Here is a 5,447-nt window from a genome sequence, read left to right as displayed (position 1 = left end):
TTAACTTTAATTGTTTATGAAAATAATATCAAGTGAAAACAATATCTAGTGGAGATGTTGAGAGACATTTTAAAATATTTGCATTATTTATGAAGCAGAAAGAGATGATACTATTTTTATACATGTGTAGTTACGTTCGATTTAAATTTCGCGCCCAGAAAATTGTAACCCGGAAAACAGTTAAATTAAACTGAAATAAGAAGTGCGAAATTTAAAACTTTTTGAAATTCAAATTTTGCAATTTACTTTGTTAGATTTCGATTCACGTTTTTTTTTCAACTTGATGGAAATCACTCAGAATAAATTAAAAAAAAAAGTACTTACGGTCAAGAAGAACTTACGGTGTACACATCGCGTTTTCGGCATGAAAGATATTCGAGGACAAGCGAGCAGGACAACCAATGAATAAAGAATCGTGTCACTTTCATGTAAGCTGAATATGAGAGAAAGCGCGAGAGAGTATTCATCCGTATTTGCGTTTAATTTGCAGAAGCAGAGATGATGCGACGAAATTTTCCAATTAAGAAAGTAACAACGATACCGAACTGAACTTCTTTAATTATTGCAAGAAAGAACTTTTAACACGACAGTGTTTCGACTTTTTTAAAAATTTCAAAGAAATCCATTCAAAAATTTAATTCTCTTATCAATATAATAATATTAATTTAATTTATTAAAAAGATGTTTAACAAGAAAATCAATTGTTTCATTCCTTAAAATCTAAAAGATTCGTAATTGTTTTTAATAAAATTTTGGTTGTAAGATACATATTTAATTACAGATAATTCAGCATTTTTATTGTATTATTATAATTGTATATCTGATTCTACTTTTTTATTGTGTTATATTAATTTTATAACAGCGATAATTGCTCTGACAAATTTCTAAATAACTATAATCGTAATTATAATCGTAACGCATTGTATCTAAAATCTGCAGAAAAAAATCCAATAACAACGAGAGATTTTCTCAAAAGCGTCCCGTTTTATTTACATAAGAATGATATTCTTGATCAAACGAAAATGTGATCCCGGATAAAAATTCTCCAACAGCAAAAAGAACGAAGAATACTGTGTCTACAAGATACACGTAGATCGCAGAAATATTTCTTACGAACGATCGCGCACCATAAACGAACGAGTGAATGTCATCCTCGTCTCACGATTCGCCTGGGAATTCAGTCGCATCCGAAACAATAATGCGTTCAGCAACAAATAAGCTTGCTGCCCGATAACATCAAAATTACCTGAAGCAAAATTTTGAACGAGTCACTTCGATCTTTAATTATCATCCTTTGACTATAAGAAAGAGAAACACATAAATTGTTTTAAGGCTTTAATTATTTTTGACAGTATTTTTTATATCATTGTACACATTAAATCACATCCACGATATCTAATTTTTAAGACATTTAAAAGGAAGTTTTCTTATTAGAGAATGAAACAGATATTGAACAATGTCTATAAAAAATATTTTTATTAATAACTGCTCTTATGAACTTATTAATTATTATTTTCTTTGTTATTAATTGTTAGAAAAATAATAATTAAGATAATAATTAATAAATAATAAAAAAGAATTAAGAGAAAAATAATAATTAAAAATAATCAATTCTTTCAATTGTTGAAGCTGTTAATGCCACTCTTGATGCATTTGCCTATCGTTTTGGTATTACTTTGTATAATCGAGATAACCTCGACGAGGAAGATAGTGGACACTCTGTATATCCCTTAACCGTAAAGCTGAACGAGATTCAAGTGAAAGTGTATAACTGTTTGCACCGTCTATACATTCCCTACGGCATCCTTGCGTCGAGGTACTCTTGGTTGTAATTGGGATATCGCTTATGTTACGTTGCGTTATATTACGTGCGCGGTACGTCTGATGTACGATACACGCGTGAAAAAACGAGAGTTACTGTATTGATTTGCATATTTCGGAACAAAACTTTCACACAGATCTGATAAATTTTGAAGCTGTAGTTTTAGCTTTTGGAATCAAAATTTAATAATCTTTTAAGTTTCAAATCACATCTTTGAGTTAAAGAACAGATATCTTAGGCCCGTTTCTCCCAATGTAAGATTATAATTTTAATCATCTTGATTCAACTTACTTTTTATCTTTTTCAAATTTCTAGGAAAAGATGAACAGTTAATTGAGATTAAAATTAAATTAAATGGGCATTAATGTCATAAATGAAAAATAATCCTTTCTTTTAATTTTGCCTGAAAAAACGATTATTTGTGATAAATATCGTTCAATTAATTATTATTATCCTTTTAAAATTTCTAAGTATGATTTATATATTTTATAACAATGTGATAATGATCAATAATTATTTCTAAATATGACAAACGACTACAAATTATCATTTACAGATGTAAAAAAAGTGGTAATAAAAAGTAAAGTTTCAGCAAAAAAGCAAGACTTCCAATAAATTTTAAATTGTTACTTTCAGATAAGACAAGTCCAACGCTTGATATTTATTTTAATTAAACAAAAATTTATTTATATTAATAACTTATAACTGTTACGAGAGATTCACAGACACCTGATCTTACATATTTCTTGCTCATAAATATACGCTCTAGATAGTTTATATTACTTTAACATGTAAACGTTTTCAGGTTTTAATGTTTTTACAATTTATTCGTTTCCGTTCTTATCTCGACAATTCTAGTTCGACGTATTACGAAAAAGTTCGTAAGAAATGTGATTTGCGATCGCCGGATATGTCGTTCTTTCGGCTCACCGAGTAATCTACTTGATCGCGTCGGTTATTTCCATTCGGGGCCGATGGAGAGCGATTGCTTAATGGCATTCCTGAGAAACCTAAGCTTGCTTTCTAAGCGAGGTCCCTGGTCACGTGCGATCAGGTCCGATCTGCGCGGATATTTCTGTTCCGACACGTGCGACTTGTCGTCCGCACTCGTGATCTTACGCGCAATTCGCGTGTGCGTGCGTACGAAGGCACGTTCACTGCTCCCGTTTTTTTCATACACGCCCAGCGATACGCTTTTGCCGCTGCCTCAGTGTAACATAGCCATGTGATTACCGCGAAGGGCCGTAATTACGAAACGGAGAGGAACTGTTGCAATTCTCCATTGACCCTGAACGTAACACAGATTTTTTTTTTAATTAGAACGGATGAAGTCGAACGTCAGATTTTATCGAGATTTGTTTTGTTCGGAAACGATGATTCATTTGTTAAAAGAATTTAATATTATGTTAATTTTTTATATGTAAGTACTTTATATGTAAGTAACATTGTTTTATTTTATCTAAATTGTAAACTTAGAGTTAATCTAAAATCGATCAGCTCGAATTCATATTTGTACTTGATTGTATATCAAATTGTTTCAATATCATTTTGTATAAAAGAAAGAACGAAAGAGAAGGGAAAGGCAGAAGGCAGAAATCATTTATAATTCTAGGTCGATCTACAATTTTATCTTTGATTAATGCTTATTTCTATCAATGTAGATTAATCTTTAACCTTAATTGGTTCAACTTACTCTTCATCTTTTTTTAATTCTTAGAACTAGAAAAAGATGAAAAACTACTTGAACTGAGATTAAAACTGAATTCAGACATCTGATTTCACTGATAGAAACGGGTATGTAAGTGGTACTCAATCTGATCGCGCAACTTACAATTTTAGATCTTGTTTTATATTCGATGAGACGTAATTTTACCGCACGCATGTTGTTACCTCTCGATATAGCGCTCTTTCATTTCGCACGAGATTCGGTCGTTGTGGTAAGAGTATAATTACGAGCGGCTCGTGCGTTTCCAACGCGATGCTCTCGCGGGAACGAGTGCAATTTTACGTGGCGTTAACGGTTGTATTACGTACGCACTTGCGCTGGTGGAAAGTAAGATAAAATTCGTGGAACACGTACGCGCACATGCAAGGAGGTTTCCGAGTGAAATCCCCTGGCTTCCGCTTCCGACTCGATCTTGTCGCGTCTTGTCGCGGATCAGCTTAGATCCTCGACGAGGGAGATAAATGGAATCTAGGTCGATCGACCTAGCAAGCCGCGTGATCAGGAAATAATTAAGGAATAACTAGCAGCGCTGTTTGCCATAAGCGATAGGGAATTTACACACATTGCTAAATCGCACGTACTTGCTATCGCGTGATATCTTAACGTCTTTAATGCATGTTTTTCTCCCTTTTTTATAATTCAATGATTATATGCAAGATATCTCGCTAATGAATTAATAATTAATTACAAATGTGCATCGAGAAAGATGTCTTGAAAATGGAACAGGAAGATTATGACTTAAAAGTCCGATTGTTTCAACTAAAAGATTTAACCAGAGAATTCTTCATTTTCAATTAGAATTCCAATTAATTTAATCAGACATTTTTCTCAATATAGAATATACTCTCCGATTAGTCGTAAATCAACTTTATAAACCGGTCTCGCCACCTCCGTTTACTTTATCGGTTAAATTGATCGATGAAATTTTAGATTCCATAACTTAAAACTGATTGTATTATTTTGTTTATTTTTTTTTTTGTCATTTCTGCAAATTATAATTCATTTACGTAAAATATAATACTTTTAATTAATAATTAAGTAGTACGTTTAATTAAGAAATTAGGATAAGAAAGCTTTAAGCGATAAGCTTTTTCAGTTTTGCAATTGGCAATTTTTTTAATTTAATCCGATAAAGTTAACCAGAAGGAGATCGATCCTCCCTATATTCTCAGAATAATTATTATTTATTATTGCATAACAGTCGTTTCCTCGTTGTCTTGAAACCTCGATTTAAAGGTGTCGTTGCAAAATTCGCGACGAGTAACCGCACGGTCATTAATCCTTCCCCCGTTGCCAAATCGTAAACAAATACTTAATCGAAAACCAGAGGCGTGAGGTCGTGCACTGCGTTATAATGCGTATGAGTACTTTGTCATCCGTGAAAATAAGTCCTCATTTTGCAAATCCGATACACGTGAGGGATTTTAAAAGCGTAAGTCTCTCCATATGCGCGTGCATTTTCTTTCCTTCGCACGAGCGAATGAACAAGCATTGCGAGCGATTTCTGCAGATTTCGTAAGCGCGACTGCCTACCAAGGGGGTTCCAATCCGACGTGGTTTTGCGGTAAACTCCGACAATCTGCAGAATAGATATCGGATGATCTAGAGACAAGAAGATATTAAAATTTGCGACACTGGTTTATTATCCCGCCGCAAATTTTTAATTTCTTCTCTTTTCAAATAATTATTTAGACTCATTTCTATCAACGCAGATTAATCTCGATTCAATTTACTCTTTGTCTCTTTCTAGTTTTAAAGATTGGAAAAAAACGAAGAGTAAGTTGAAAACCGAGATTAAAGTTAATCTACATTGGTGGAAATGGGCATTAATCATATTCATTTAGTACTGTATATTAAACAAGTATTGTAATTCGCTGGAGTTTATTGTACTCTCTAATT

Source organism: Atta cephalotes (genome assembly GCF_000143395.1).
Source record: "Atta cephalotes unplaced genomic scaffold scaffold00019, whole genome shotgun sequence".
Lineage (NCBI taxonomy): Eukaryota > Metazoa > Arthropoda > Insecta > Hymenoptera > Formicidae > Atta > Atta cephalotes.
The sequence above is the reverse complement of the archived record's forward strand: the minus strand, read 5'-3'. Positions refer to the sequence as shown.